This window comes from Rhea americana, unplaced genomic scaffold (genome assembly GCF_003343005.1).
Source record: "Rhea americana isolate MKP2758 unplaced genomic scaffold, rheAme1 scaffold_98, whole genome shotgun sequence".
Lineage (NCBI taxonomy): Eukaryota > Metazoa > Chordata > Aves > Rheiformes > Rheidae > Rhea > Rhea americana.
Genome location: NW_028187177.1, coordinates 3,055,905 through 3,072,259, shown reverse-complemented (window position 1 = coordinate 3,072,259; position 16,355 = coordinate 3,055,905). Strand labels below are relative to the sequence as shown.

Here is a 16,355-nt window from a genome sequence, read left to right as displayed (position 1 = left end):
GGAAAGCATTTCTGGAGCTGGTGGGCTTTCTGCCCTTCCCTGCATTGGAAGCTGAGAGCAGTTCATGGCACAGGTTAGTTGATGTCAACATTATCAGGACTTGGATTAATATTGTTACTTGCTAATACACTTTGGGGGTTAAATCAGACTGCTAGGATCTGAAATTTGCTCCCAGGCTACACACAGTATGCCTGTATTAAAACAAATCTCTCCTGCTCATTTACAGATCTTATTTCATGGCACTGTCTCTCTTGCGATTTATTTCTGGTGCCTTTGCTGGTGACTCGTTGCCCGTTTTCGGATGTTTGTAGCAGATGTTCAACTACTGAGCCTCTGCCCACTTTCTTGTATTTTGGAAGCTCTGTGAAGTATTGCCCTGTTTTGGATTTCCTGAAAGCTTTGAAGTAGAGGGCATTAGGGGATTTACTTAACAGCACTTGGCAGCACCTTTCTTCTGGAAAGGAAATCCCACCAGTGTCAGACAGGTCCCTGGCCTGGGAGTCCAAACTCTTTGAATACTATTTTCAGTGCCTCTTATCTGAAGAGACAAGGATTGCTGTGGAGCTGCCAGCCATGTTGTGTGACTGAGCCTACATGCAGCATTATCAGACATACTATTTTATCCTTAGATTCAGTCAGAAAATACTGGTGGAAGCTATCAGTTCTTAGAAAAACTGGGGAGAAATCTTAGAGCAGTAAACTAAGGTGTCAAATGCTAAACCACTCTGAATAAATGGGTKTATCTTAAAACAGAAGAACTGGTCATTAAGCAGACCTGATTTTTCAGTATTAGCTAGGGCTTTCCTGTCCAAGAACCTTGCAGACCTCCTGGCAGCGAGGGAAAAGTGTCAGGGTGCCTCTGGTACCATCTACCTGGCAGCAGGCAGACAACCCTGACAGTGATCTCCATCCATCTCCATYGGTGGTCCCTAGACACATTTACTTTCAACACTGTTGCTGGTGTCATCTCAGGCATCGACTCCCATGGAACTGCGAGAAAGACCTGTTAAAATTGGAGGAAAAAGAGAGAGAGGTAGTTCATTTATTAGGCTTGCTCTGATATCTTTCAGTAATAAAGTTCAGAAGGATTCTAAGGAGGCTTTAAAAAGATGACTTCAAATTTCAGTAACTCTCTAGAAAGTGGAGAGATTAAGGTTGTTATTTGAACAGTATTTGCAGCTACTGTATCTGTGAGGTGGGAAATTTCCCACATCTCGTATATCTGCCCAGAATCGTGTTTATAGCAGCGACAAGCTGAAAAGTTGTTACATATCCTTATCACCTAACCCTTTAACCAGTTTCAGTTAAAGCCTATTCTGTTACACCAGACAAAAGCATAGTCTGAGTTTAAATGAAATTAGAAAGTCACCTAGAGCATCGATGTCAATATGCCTACTATGCATCAYGCACCAAGTGCTCAGGAATACCGACCTTGAGAATGAATGAGCTGAAGTCGTTATGCCAAATTCATTCTGAGTACAATGTCGCATTAGGTTAATTTTGTTCCTAATGTAGCAATGATTTTGGCCCCAGCCGTAATCCCTGTAAATCAGAAGCAGCAGAAAGGACAGGTGCTGCATTGTGAAAGATATACTGCTTTGAAAACTGTAGCTCCCTGTCCTGCCTCTCCATCCCAAGGAAGCAGATGGTTTCTCGCTCACCCAGCTCTGGTGGAAGCACAATGGGTAAAAACAGAAGCTGCAGGCTGGATTGCATCCCTGGGTAGTCTGCGAGCCGTCCCACTGACCCTGACGGGAACACAGGGAACGGAAATCGGTGCGAAGCATAACCTAGGGAGCTTACAAGAGTTATTCATCTGGCGTTTACTGGTAGAAGAGTGAGGGAATATGCATATATTCAAAAGAAAAGTGAATTTGTCCTGCTCTGAAAGTGCTCTTACTGCTCCAGCACAACGCTGACCACTGCGAGCAATTCTGAGCAAGTTGTTCTTCTCTAAGAGTTCCCTGCAAGTAGCCAGGAAGCTTCCTAACAAGRTTTTAATTAACAACAGGCTTAATTAACTTCTTTGGCTGGATGCCTACATTCCAGTATCCATGGACGTTCACTTTGAAGGCAATGTTAGTCTGCTCAGTCAAAGAATCAGCTACCAAGGAAGCTCCGTGTCCTTCAGTTTTCRGAAGTAATAGGAGCAATGTTTGTCAGCAGGTGGTGACCAATMGCTCAGTGCCAACCAGTGCTGTAGTAACCTACTTAATTTCTGCAGAATTTGGAAAAAGATGTGTGGAAGAGTTGTTTTCCTAAATGYATTTTATGAGGAAATATCTTTCTCTTTCACTGTGGCTTTTTTGTTTGCCTTTAATGTAAGGGGAARTAAACGTGTTAATGATGTCCTAATGATTAAAGTATGCCTCAGCTCTAAGTTTTTGCTTTCCTATTCTTCCCCAAAGCTAATCTGATGAATTTGTTCATATGGGGGGGTACATTATTTATGTCATCTTATGTCACATCAGGCATAATGGGATGTGACAACTCAAGGTAACACATCATTTGGGAAAAAGCAGGAGTAGAGATCTGATGAAAGATGGGAAGTATATCCAGCTTCAGGCATGGCTGGTTGGTATTGTGGGGTGACAGGGAGGTTATTTTAAAACTTGAGAGCCAAGTTCAGATATCATGTACTGTAATTAACGTTGATTTTCAACCCTTCTTTTTCTACTACTTTCTGTTTGTAAATTATACTACTGTACATACCCTAAAATACAAGCACTTACTGAYACCTGCCTCCAGACCTTTCAGTTACTCCGTCTGTGCCAAGTTGCACTGGGCTTTAGGCAGGCCAAGGGAGCGGAGCTGGAAGCAAATGAAGGGAGAGTGTGAGAGGTGCTTCCAGCAGTTCAGTGCTGGCTTGAAGCGAGAGCTCGCGTGAGTCTGCACACATCTGTTAATCCAGGAGGGACCTCCTTGTTCTGAGCTGCTGGTGGCATTTTTTTGATACTGTGGCTTATTTTCATTCTTATATTAGTTAGCATTAGCAAATGAAATGTTAAATTGATAGGTTATTGCTTCTACCAGGTCAAAGGTTTTTACATGGTTTTATGTTTTCAGAGAGACTTTGGAGCCCTTTAGAGCACGAAGGCAAGGACTCTTGCTCCGTCTGCTGTTCCCCTGGGCTCCGCTGGTGCTTGGAGCGTTGATGAGACAGCTGTCACAACTGGACACAGTGCGCTGTCACTCTGACACACGGCATCAAGATATCAAATGAATGCATGAACGGAGCAAGAGTTCTTGCTTTCGTGTCCCTGTGAAGTACATCTGARAAGGTTCTGCACAGGTCACCTATCCACCCTGGTGCTCCAGATAGGATCAACTGTATCTAAATTCCTGAACAGTTTCTSTAGCCTTTTCCTAAGGACCTCTAAGGCAGAGGTTCCACAGGATCCTTACTGTGCTTAATTGTGAGTAGTCAAAGATCATCTTAATGTCTTACCTAATCCTATGTTCTTCCAAATACAGAGAATAATCTATTAGAAGAGACTATATCTATACTGGAGAATAAAGTTAGGAACCAAAATTACCATGGCAAATTGCAAATATGGTCTGAAGCAAGTGGATGTGATTTAGCAGGGTACCAGACCCTAGGCTGGGCTATAACCATTGGCTGCACAAATGCAGGCCAATGAGGCTGGAGAGGCAGCGATCCTGGAGACCGGGGTGGCTGAGCTGGAGCTCCTTGTTCCTTGCTGCTGTGGCCGAAAACTGGAACGTGTCTGCCTGGAAGATAGCAGATACAGTCTAATTTTGCATATTGTGATTCAAGATGGTTGGTAGCAGGCTGGAAAGGGTCTGGAAGTGGGTAGCATGAGCCAACCGATGACTAGAAAATATGACCRTCAGGGAAGGCTGAACAAACTGGGCTTGTTCAGCMTAGAGAGCTGAAAAGGGAGGGCAGGTGTGACCGTACTGCTGCTTTGAAGGGAAGGCGAACGCTCTCATTTCTGTGCTCTCGTAGAGAGGTCTTCTGTTGTGACAAGCAAGATGCAAGTTGGATGTTAAGAAAAACTTCCAGAGGCGGCAGCAGTAGTAAAGCACTAGAATTTATTGCTCAGGGAAACTGCAGAGCCTTCATCAGCAAAGGGCAAGTTAGACAAACACCTGGGGGGAAACACTGGTGTGTCGGGGTGGGGAGCAGCCCTCAGCCCTCCGAACCATTCCTTCCAGCCTGAATATCACATGACTCTGTAGCGAGCAGGACAATCCTCCTGGTCTTCTCTTCCCAGTGCAGCAACCCCCATTTTTCTAGTCTTCCCTSATATGTTCTGGTTCTTGTATTTATGATTATTTCTGTTCTGTTCCTCCAAGCTTTTTCCTCTTTCTTTTAGTTTTTCTTGAGGTTTAGATGATTTAGTTGAGTCTTTTYTTGAGTGGAATGAAAGGATTGCTTTATATGGCTCACCTATGAACATCAGCTCTGCACATACCAATTTGTGATCATTGCATGGTCTATACATTCACAGTGTAAAGCGGAGTTTAAGAAATAGATTCTTTTTGCACAKTGCTTACTATTTTGGTGTGTTGTGTTTTTCTAATGCAACAGACAATTCCTGTGCAGGGGTAATTCTAGATATCAAAGGGACAGTGTTGTGCATGTCATAGTTACTCCGGGGTATATTTTTAGAGATGTTTCTGAAGTAGAATGTCTCCAGTCAGAATATTTGAAGGAGAGCAAACACCTTCATTGAGAAGTGTAGTCATCACCTTCAMTGAGAAGTAAACAGTAGGATCTGTGGAGTCACGTGTGTGCACACGTACACACATGATATATGGTGAACTGTTCATGTCACATTCATGTGCACACTTAGGGCTGTATTAGCTTTCGTGGAGTATCTTCTTGTTTAGCAGTAGTCAAGTAAATAAGAAATGAAATAAAACCGCAGTCTATGAAATCTTCCAGGCCTGATGTTGAAGGTTTTATTAGATTCAGAGTGCATTTACAGATCAGTAGAAAACCTCAGGCATTTGCCAATCAAATGARCTTGTGAGGGTACCGCTGCCTTGCTCTCCTCCTTGAAGGACAGGGACAAGCAAAGGCGGATGAATTGCCAGCTCTTTAGGAGAACTAAATTATATTACCAGTCAGAGCTTGGTGCATGAGGAGAGAATATCATAGAGTTCTTTGGGTCTGTCAGTGTAAAGTGCATTCGCTACCTGCCAAATGTTTTTTGGCTAATTCTATTTTTTTTTTCATGTTCTGCCATTCTTTTAAAAGTGTGGACTTCGTGGTACGTGTGCAGTGTTCCAATACTTGCTTCATTAGCAAGCATGCTCCTGGGCTTCCTTTTGARATTTTCTTTCTTGTGGAAGAAAGTTGGTGCAACTTGATCAGTGTAAGCCTGTTGATGCTTCGCAAGCCTCCTTCCTGGGGCCCAGATACAGTCTCCAACTGTCTTACTTTGGGAGAGTGAGTGAACAGTGCCAAACAGATCTGCCCGGTGGGTGGTGCTAATGATTTCAGTGCAGTTGCATATTTGCTCATGGCTTGGATTTGAAAGAGAAAAYGTAAGTGAGATGGAAAAAAGAAAACTTTTGATGCTGGCAAGAGAAATATTTCTGGAAGCTCTCCTCTAGCTGGAGTGTCCTCGAGATTTTGCTACAACTTGAACAAGGAGCATCTCTCTGAAATACATTTTTTTAAAAAAAAGCCTTTCAAAATGCTTTAAACTATTTGATTGTTATAGCAAAAGAAAAGCACTTTTTTCTAAGTGTAGCTGTAATTTTCTATTAATTTTATATGGTACTGAGTAATAAAGTTATTAAATATTGACTGATTCTCCGCTCTCCCACTGCTCTCAATATATCTATGAAGAGTATCCCAGAGGAACTTCTGACAGGCTTTAAACACTCAGCCATGACAGTGTGGAGGAAAAAGCATTGTCAGGCTTGCTGAGCTGTTAGCTCTTATGTTTTCAAGATGGTTTTACTGAATTTATCAGTGTGTCCTAGTTCCTGTTTCTCTCCATAACTGTTGTGCTCTTGTCTGATGTTGACAGGTCTTGAAACYGCATGGTTGGATGGTCCGACTGAAAAGCACTGGGACATCTGGCTCTCTGGACATCACCTCTGCAGAAAGCCCGTGCCAGCTTACAAGGACCATCYGTACAGCTGCAGAGCTGGCTCTTCCTCCTTCTGAATTCTGGATTGCACCTGATGCTTGACTAAAACTTTAGCTGAGAACTGAGATGTGGCTCTAGGTGTCRAGAAGCAAGCCTGCTGCTCCTGAGCTATGGTAGGGATAAAGTATGGACACGAGGGAGAGCAGCATGGAGGTCTAGTAGAGCTTCGAGCAGTTAGGTCAAGCGATAATCGCTGCAGGCGGACACGACGAGGTAATTGTGGCCTGGAACAGGGAGGGGGAACATGGAGCCGTGCCTTTTGGGGTTTATTGCTTCCCTTTGCCCAGCAGTGAGTTGTAGGGTGCTCTGAGGCTGGATTTGCTGCTGCTGAACTTCTTGTGGAGTCAATAGAGTTGCTGTTCCACCYCTCTACTTGCTTAAAGTGTGTGTTGCGGATCTCTTTTCACCCATTCATTTGTTTCTTCCCTTTTAATGAGTAGGTTAAATTTCTTGTGTGGTACTGTGTGCATTCGAGATGTGAAGGTCCTTTTCCTCGCCTCCCTCTTACTCAAGGTGGCTTTGCTCCTGTTAACTCCTGTCATGATGTAATCAGACCTTATTCTCACATGAATACCAGAGTTAGAGTTACTGCTTTTGGGTTTTTCCATTATTTTGAGTGGCTGATATTTTTCCCATTCTCATTCTCTTCCTAACACAAATTTGACCATGTTTTCTAGGTTTGTTCACCTTCCTCACAAGGACTTGAATATTAGTCCTCAACTTGTCTGTGTATCCCTACTTTGCTTATTCTCCACTTTCWTTGATTTATGAATCATGTAGAGGCCAAGATACAGTAAAGGACATGAAACATATAAACAGAATGCAAGTATTTTATTTGCAGAAGTTGATCATTTTATTTTTACCTGTCCCTTGTGCTTCTGCAATACTGTTGGTGTGCCTTAGAAAAATGCCAATACTAGACTGGATTGCTGCAAGCTCAAGTATCTATACATGCTTTGCAAAAGGTTGCAACATCTTACTGGAAAAGATTATCTTCTTCACAGTAGTGGTGATAATTTTAAGTGCAATTTTCTTGGAGTTTTTATTAAGTTTAGCAACAGCCCTGGTTTCTGCAGATTCTTAGATTCTGCTGATCCATATCGATCCATCTTTCTTATATGGATTAATACYGAAAATATCCATGCCTTGAGATGCTGTACAAATTGTGCAGTCAAATTTCCTGTGTTTGGGAAAATCACAAGGTCAGAGCAGCTAGAATACTAGTACATCTTCACCCTGGGAAAAACAGCTGTCTGGGTAAACAGTGTTTACCCTGCCAGACTGAGACTTGTTTCAAAAACAATCATTGACAGATGGAAATCTGTAATTCCAACATTACTAGTATCCGATAGCTTTATTTTTAGTGTCTTAAATCTTGTTTGGCTGGACAATTAAAAAACAACAACAACAAGGCAGGCTTTAATTGATAAAAGCCAAAGGTGAGTAAAGGTACTTTTCTGTTTTTTGTTAGTTTTGGCAAAATAYGGAAACTTTTGCTATAGCAAACCTGTATAGTCAGATGCATATTATAGTGATTTTTTAGCATTGTTATTTGCTAGTAAGACATGCGGTGCTCTTTACAATAGCAAGCCTCAGCAGAAGGAATGAGCCTAGGGAAAAAAAGAGATCTAAAAAAATATCTGAGTGCATTAGATGCATCATTGTGTGAGTTTCAGAAAAGCTACCAGTTTAAAATAAGAACAATATGCTTTTCATGGATAGCTGATCTTCATTCAATTTGTGCATTTATTAAATACATTTTACTGTGCTTCATTTGACAGTAGATTTCAGTACATTGAATTAGGTAAGTGACTAGATGCAGTATAAAACACTACACTTCAAAGCAAGCACTATGTAAGATCAAAAAAGTCTATTCTACTGTTTCCATTAGCCTCTGGAAAGTGCTGTGATAAGGTCACGGTGCACAAGATACTGTATGTAAAACTATGCAGCCAGTTACACGATAGTACGGTTAGAGCTGGAGGACTGACAAAAGCTATTGTAGGGCCAGCTAGAGGTGGTCTTTCCAAAACACTCTTTTCTATTATTGCTTTCTGAATTTTGTGTATTAAAAGTTTTTTGTGGTTAATCTCTCCCTAAGGGCTTGAATTTTTTTGCAGGGTGGTTTCGGTGAAAGGGCTGAGCCAATTTAGAAGATGAGAAGCAGCAGACAGKTTTTTCAGAGAACTGTTCGCTTTGTTTTTAGGCACCTGTGGTGTGAAACAAGCTGAGTCTTGAAACTTGGTCAGAAGACACTAATTAGCTAGGGCATTTGTTTGATACTGTGTTGAAGGAAAGAAAAAAAAGGGCTTTTCTGAAATTTGGGTGTTTGATAAGGCTCTAGAACGTGCCGTGAACGTCATCCATTGCAGCAGCCTATGAGCGGGCTTTTAAAATGGCGTAAAATATAACATACCGACTGGCACAGCATACAGTAAACGAAGTGGGTGTTAACGTGAACGCAGCAGTGAACAAGGCAATGAGGGTGCCCTAACACAAAGTTGTCTTCAGTCTTATTTTGTCAAGTGTGARCTGAGTCAGAAAGATGTAAGGTGCTCACTACTAACATACAGATAAAGCAGACCTGCGGGCCACGTGGTTTTTTTGGTGCTAGAGTCGCAATCCAGGTTTGTAAAATCTGATTATACCCAYGCACTCCTTTGGGGGAGGAACAAGCACGTGCTACAGGGACCGTGGCAATGAGCTTGGAGAGCGATTGGAGTCGTGGGCACTCTGCGTATAGCTTCGCAGCTGGGTTACGCAGAAAGGCAGCATTTGTTCTTTCTCCTTATTGTCTACACGGCCCAAATCCTGATTTTTTTCAGATGGCTTATTTCAGCCCTTAAAACGACTGAGGTTAAGTGACCTCCAGTTAAACTGAACTCCCTCTGAAACTTGACAGGGTTTGGTGTTTTCTACTTGGCCTCTGCTGTGCGTGAAAATCCCTTTAGCGCGATGAGGTCCATCACTCTGGGTGCTGCAGCTTCGGTGTTTCCTTTCCTTTGGTTCGGGTRCTGTTTGCTGCAGTCCCTTGTGTCCTGCCTGGCTCTGCAGCCTTGCAACACACGTTTTTCTGTCTTTGCTTGTTGCCCGCTGGCACATGGGAAGCAATTATCCCTTCCTCCCTACAAGGGCCTACAAGCCCCATGCTTCCCTGCCTCCCACGGTTGACTGCTTTTGAAGGGAGAGCACTGTACCCATCAACAGGTGTTAGCAGCATCTGCTGTCAACATGGCATCACCCTCGCAGCCGAGCAGCATCCTGCCAAGGAGCTGGCACTTGCATCATTATGCATATTCCCCATCTGCATGCAGATTCGCTTAGCACCTCTTGCCCTAGTGGAACTGGCACGTGTCTCCACGTGGGCCCGAAGCCACGCAGGCATATGGGCTTGGACCGCTCCAARTGTGCGCAGCAGCGGCAGCACATTTGCAAAACGAGAGCAGGATTCCCACACAGGAAAGGTAGTGCRACTTTCAGGCCTGGGACTCTCTTCTTAAAACTGTGAGTTGAGTATACCRTGGTCCTGTGGCTTTTTTTGTATTGCTTAGGGCTGGGACCAAGGTCTATGTAAGTGCTTTTTCTCATCTCCACRCAAAACCTAATCTTCAAAATTGTTTTTCATATTTGGTTAGTTTTTTTCAGATGAAAATGCAAAAATTCAGTAAGTCAGATCGCCCACAGGAGACGTGCTCCTCTGCCATGTGCATTTTAGCAATGTGCTGCACTTCGGATTGACCCACTGATGTCTGACGCCTTCCCTTGTGCTTCCTCCGTGGCTGTTGCTGTGCCTTGYCTCTCTCAGCTATTGGAATTGCAAAAGGCTACCAGTCATCTGCTTTAGCCCCGTTTTCCCCAAGTCTAAGCAACTCCCACCCACTGTATTCTCCTTGCCTGTGGGTTTCTGCAAGCGAGGTCACCTTCATCTGGTGCCCTTACCTTTCCCCTCCCGTTACTGATTTATTCTTTTTAAGCTTCTCTCTGAGTATATCCCAGACGTCATGGTCTGGCCCATAGGATCAGCCATTTGAATGACAGTGACGTTTTTGCTGAAAATATTCGCCTTGTGACAAAGACATTGGAAAATATTCCCCAAATGATTTATCTTTTGCWTACTCACATTTGGATGCTCAGCAAGAATTCATTCCATCGGAAGGACTAAGCACAGCACACAGCAAGCCTGTGGCACCCAGCCAGCCCTCAGCAGCGCTTCCTTACTCGCCAAACTGTTACTTTAAAGGCAATCACCAGGAGTGCTRCCCCTCGCCAGTCCGCTTCGGTGCCTCAGCAGCCCCTCCTGGATTTCCGTAGGTAAGTGAATGGCACACCTCATTCTCGTCTCTCCTCCAAAATCATCCTTTTGTCCGTTATCAGAAATACTGCTTGTGGGTTGGGTCTGCACTTTTATCTAAATTTAAGAAAAGAAATCGGCAATCGCAAGAAATTGTGCGTGTCAGACTGCGTTTCCTTTGCTAGGAATCTGATTTTGGTGGCTGCGCTGCTTAGCTGCTGAGAAGAAACTTTTATGGGATAATATTGATCTAGTTGGGACCAGCAGGGCTTGCAAGGTATGGGTCATTAGGCAGTGTTTGCAAGGAGTGGCTGCAGTCTGGGCACTTCTGTTGTCCAGGCAATTTTGGATCAGTCAGCTGGATTTCTGCATTGACCTTTAAAATTGTACTTGTATTAAATATCCATGTGGGTTCTGGTAGCATGATAAATCTGGAGGGCTCTAATGGACTTTTAAAATATACGTGATACATAAAGTGTTGTCTTCCCCCTCGGTTATTTGTAAAATTTTTGCATGCTTACTAAATGTACCSTTAGGAGGAGATTAGTTGAAGGCCATATTTTTCCTGTGGGAGTCTGTGAAAGGAATTAAATGGAAGCATTAGTCTGAATTGCAAAAAATAACCAGTTGCTCAAACTGAACGAAAATGACCGTACTTAATCCTGAATGATTCATTGCTGCTAGTGTAAACATTCAATGTGCTAGGTGGAGCTAGCATGACATTTTTAAAGTGGCAATAGAGAAACCCAGTCCCTGGCTAAAAGGACACGCTGTGTATATATTTTAGATTACTCATTATTAAAATTAATGACAGGTCTCACCCCACCTGCCAAAGCTTCTTAATCATCTTCCGCCAGCCCCTGTTCGGATAAAGCTTTTCAGTGCCCTCAGATTATCAAGTTCAGGCCGAGCGATCGCAGTGCACCGGCGAGCGTCCTGCAAGGGCCCGGGGAGGCCGGGGCCGCTGTCCGGCCGCCTGGGACACGCCACCGGGTCGCCGCGGCCGTGAACGGCGCCCGGGGCGATGCGACGGAGCGCGTAAGCGTGCCGGCTGCTGTGCTCATCTTCGCAAAGTTTTCCTCCCCTTGCTGCGTCCGATCCTCCCTCCCTCCCTCCCTGGAGGAAGGAGGGACGCAGCATCCGGGAGGGACAGCGCAGCGGAGGGGCTGCGGCGCAGGGCGAAGCTGGGCGGTCGCTGGATGAGAGCACGGCAGGGAGGGATGGTGTGGAGGGGGCGGAAGGGGGAGCTGGGCAGCGGCTCGGATGGCTCGGGTCGTGGGCTTGACAGGTCTGTTTCTGTGTTGCTGAGCATGGACACTCAGAGGGAAATCAGGTTCATTTGATCAAATTTTTGCAAATATATAGTACTAGAATTCTTTCAGAATCACCTCCAAAGCCATAAATGCATAAACTATGCATAAATAAAAAAYGAAGCTTGGATATGAAGGTTTATGAGATTTTTGGTTGAAGGAAGAATTTTGTGAGAAATATTCCCAGAGAGTTTGGAAGTGTTTGGGGATCTCCTGCTGCGGGCACGGRGCCCAGGCAGAGCCTGGAGGCAGGAGGAGTGGAGCTTGCTGCCTGCACGAGGTGCGGGCTCTGGCACGCGTGCCTGCGACACCCCTGGGACCTTCATTTGCAAACCGTACACGTTGCGCAGTTTTCCAGTGTAGTGTTTTAAACTGTGTGTGCTGCAGTGTTTACAATACTGCTTTTCCGGGGTATCTAAATTCCTCCTYCTTGAAAGGTGTCTGGCAAATACCCCGGTTGCCCACACTTACCCTGCTCTCCTGGTGTCACACTGCTGCTGACGCAGGGATGAATGCATGAGCTGGCTTTAGRCAAGCCAGGTGGTAGGAAAAAGCCTTTGAAGACTGCGGGGAGGCCAGGGGAGGAAGGGACACGAGGCGGGGAAGGGTGCCAGAAGGCCTGCTGTGGCTTTGGTGCTTCTCGCAGTGCTGCTGACTGCTGGTGGGCTCTGCCGGCTTTGGGGCCCCGGGCTGGAGCGGCTTTGATCGCTGCGCGGATGGCGCGTGAGCTCATCGGGGACCAGCTGCAGCGTTGCTACGAGGGCTGGGTTCACAGTATCCCTGCAGCATTTATATCTCCCAGGGGCAGAATCTGGTCTTTCCTGTGTTCTTCCTGTCCTCAGCTTTTGATGAAATGAGGGACTGCCAGGAAGACACCTGCTGTTCCTTTGCCACTTTGACTTCCCCTGCAGTCTTATGTCAGGATATTCCCCRCACCAAGTGGTTCGCTAGCACTGCTTTGCCCGCAGACCTTGTTCGTTGGGTTTGCCAGGACAGACCTCTGTCTTTGGAGGCAGGGACGTTGCCACCAGCCTCCGGTGGGGTCTGCTTGGTACCCTCGTTTYCAAAGCACCTCCCAAGTGCTGGTGYAATTGTTAGTCCTATTTTAAAGGCTGGGGTGTGAGGTGAAACGATCAGCCCAGAGTAATTCACCGTGCCGGCACTAGAGCTGGAGGCTGAACGGGTGCTTCCCCGCTTCCCGCTGGCGGGGGGTGACACTTCCCTGCTTGCTCAGTGGGAGAGACATGGGCTCAGGAGCAGGCRAGTCCAGAGATCTAAAAGTAGCGTGTTCTTCCCACTGCTTATCAGCTATTCACAGCACATATGGCCAGAAAGGAAGTTTAAATAATTTAGTCTCACTCCTTTGTAATGCAGCTCAATTGACCCTAGTTATCCTGACAGTAAAGCTATTATCTGTGCTTAACTTCCAAAAAACTTCTGGCTGCAGTTGGCCTGCACCAAGAGACAGAGGATCCACTGCTTGTGGCTGGACTTTGTGCCAGTGTTCGATCGTTCTTGCTGTGCCTAATTTTTATTAGAATTTGCCCTTCAATTCTCAGCTGTTGAGCCTTGCCACATGTTATTACCAGAGTTCTTTTTCCCAATTCTCTCTCTTTTTTTTTTTTAGCAGTTATTTCCTTTCTTTTGTCACTGAACGGTTATGAACTCCTTGTCCTCTCCTGTGTCCTCTGCTGCTTGTTGAATGATGGCCTTTTTTTCTCCTTAAGAACTCTGTTTTGGGGTAAGTTGGTTTGTACTCATAGACACTACAGTCCGTTGCATTTATAGGATTCAGCTGCAAAGCCTGYGACTGTACAGCGTATTATTTTCCCAGTGATTTTTTCACACGGTTGTATTTTAGTGTTGTATTTTGCAAATGCGTTTGAAAATTTCAGAGAAATCGAGAGTGATTTTAGTGAGTGCAAAGGGAGTCCCCATGAAGGATAACTGGCAAGCTTGTTTCAAAACAGCTGAGGGGAATTTCCAATCCTCAGGTGGTCCAAATGTGTTCTTTTGACTCTGAGCCAACATATTCATTGAATTCTGCAAACCCTCCTCACAGTGCAAATCCTTCCATTCCTAAATCACAGATACAAGGAGAGCTGTGAATTTCTGATTTCCAAATACAAAAGAATATTTTCAAATACAACATAAATACCGATAAACCCCCCCGGAGATTTTAAAGMCACATCAGCAGTGATGTATGTGTAGAAGGCCCAGGTCACAAGAACGTCTTCCAAACGTGGGTTGGAAAGGACGCCTGTGGCCACGGTGGCCCTCCTTTTCCCTCGGGTACGCTCCCGTGCAGGTCCGCCTGCGTTTCCTTGGCTGAACGCTGCGGGCTGGTCCTCCGGTGCATCCCGACGACGCGCTGTAGCCCGGCAGCGCAGCTTGGATGGGTTTTGGGGATGCCTTTTTTGAAGCTCTGAAGTTTTCTCAGTGTAAATAAGCCTCAGGACTGTCAGCTCACTGCACTAATACGTGTGCAGGCATTCAGGTTTCATATTCCCTAGCTGCTAGTGCGTTGCTGAGAGTTTGGGCTGCCCGAAGCTGTCCGTTACGGCTCAGCCGCCTGGCTCGGTGACCCTGCGTCGCACCCGCAGCCTCTCCCCTGGGCTCTCCGCTTTTCCTGCCCGGCATCTCCCTGCTTTCAAGCCMGTGCTTTCCAGGCTGGGGAAGGGCTGCGGTGAGGGTCGTTGGGAGTGATCCACAAGACAAGCTGAGGAGTGATCTGTGGCACAAGAAATTCAGGAACCTTCGTAGCGTACGTAATTCACGGCTGCTAATTTTAAAGGAAGGCCAAGTGCTGAGTATCACAGAGTACGTTAAGTTTGCAAATCTGTAACACCAGGAAAAGTAGAGCTAGTRTTCCAGCATCCCTGAGCAAAGGAGGGCGGCAAGTTTTGCAGGCACGCTGCCTGCCGGGACGCTCTCGAAGGCGCCCGCTGGGGCCAGCGCAGCTTGCTGACTTGGCCCGCTAGATGTGTCCCTCAAAGGGACACTTCTGCCCACGGAGCGGTTTGAGTACCGAAAAGCTGTCCGGTCTGCGCGATGGGCTGGTGTGGGTGTCAGTTAGGAATACAGTTAAGAACGAGTTTCCAGAAGTTTTGAACAGCGCTGTTTAGGTTTCTGAAGTTAAGGTTCCTTTTTTAAAATCACTGTGATGGTAGCTGGGCTTTTTTTTTAGGCTTACGTTTATTTTTTGAGTCTTTAAAGCCCTTGAGAAGAGTTGTTGTGCACTTTTTTCTTTCTATAAAGAGCTGTGTGATCTAACGAGAATATATTTTGGGGTGGAAAATAGAGTTTAGTAYAAATACAATGTAAATTCCTGGTTTYGCCTTTGTTTGTTGACGTCTTTRATGGTTCAGCTTTCTAYAGGATGRYGCTTCATGGCGTGATATCTCCCTTATACTCAAATTAAAACAAAAATGAAGTTTTTATTGCCCTGATCCGAGGGATAACATACTCTCCRTAGCTAACTATGCCCTGTTTCTACCCTCAGTGGATGCACAGTTCTCAGTGGCAGGTCTCACAGCTGACAGTAAGATGTGGCCGTAGCAGTCTGGCTGTTTCACAACAAATCTCTCTGTTGCACTTAATGGAAAAACTCAAATCAGTGTACGATCTTACGAATTTAATAGGCGGTCCTTTCCCCCGAACTTGATTTTGATTGATCAGTCGAGTCTCTCGCGCTTGAAAAAATGATAGCACCTAAGATGGTAAAGCGTTTCTAGGGCTCTGCTGCGTTTCGGGACARACGCTTGTACTGGTGTGACGCTCGCGCCGCGCTGTGTTTGCGTGCTAATCAGATTAGTTCCTGGAGCGTTATACTTGAGAAAGCCTCAGCCACGCGCTGTAAAACAGATTTGATCTTCGATCCTCACGGGAGGAACTCGAGCAGTGTAAAGCCTTGAGCGGCTCCGCTGGCGTGCTGATGGCTGCTTATCCGCGCTGGGTGGCCCAGGTGGCGGAGAGGCTTGCTGCTTTTTGAGACGCTCGGCGCTTAATAAAGACAAATCTGAGCTAATTCACGGGGGTGTTCTTGCAGAGGGCGCTCAGAAGCAGAGATTTTAGYGTTGGGCTCTTCTCGCCAAGCAGTYGCAGTTTAACRGCCCCTCTGTACCGATGCTACGGGCGAGCGGCTGCTTACGGCGCCGGGAAGCGCGTTTGCATCAGAGGTAACCTTGCCCCGAGAGCGCGTCAGCGGCGCAAGCTCCCTGGCTTTTTTTGACGGCCGTTTTCCAGGACAGCGTGAAGTTAAACTGTGTTTAACCCGCAGCTGCTTCGCCGCAGCGGTCCGCGTTGGGGTGGCGCGCCGAGGCCAAACGGGGCTGATCGGGCTCCCCGCGACGGAGGCAGGTTGAGCAGGGCTGGGGCTGCGAACAGCTTCGTCCTGCTCAGAAAAGCACGTTGTACGTGGCAACATCCACTTCTGGGGAGAAGAGCAGGGATTTTTAATAGGGAAAACGCCCCCTTTAACAGACTTCAGAGTTGTTTAAGAGCTCGGGTGTTCCCGGGGTGGAAATGCTCACGGGGGGCAGGAGTTAGAGCGAGGCAGGCGGCCGGCGTCGCGCTGAGCCCCGCCGAACTCGCCGCAGCGCTGGCCCGCGCGGCGCCGCAGGG

At 46.1% G+C, this 16,355-nt stretch overlaps 1 protein-coding gene across 2 annotated transcripts in view; it reads left to right on the top strand.

Annotated features, from left to right (window-relative positions):
* Positions 1-10,392: 10,392 nt before the first annotated feature.
* The window catches only part of HTR2C (5-hydroxytryptamine receptor 2C), a 225,510-nt gene continuing 219,547 nt past the window's right edge, over positions 10,393-16,355 (top strand). For both annotated transcript variants that reach the window (XM_085325509.1, XM_085325506.1), the window contains exon 1: positions 10,393-10,442. The gene's annotated coding sequence lies outside the window, so the exon portion shown is untranslated. The remainder of the gene's footprint in view (positions 10,443-16,355) is intronic.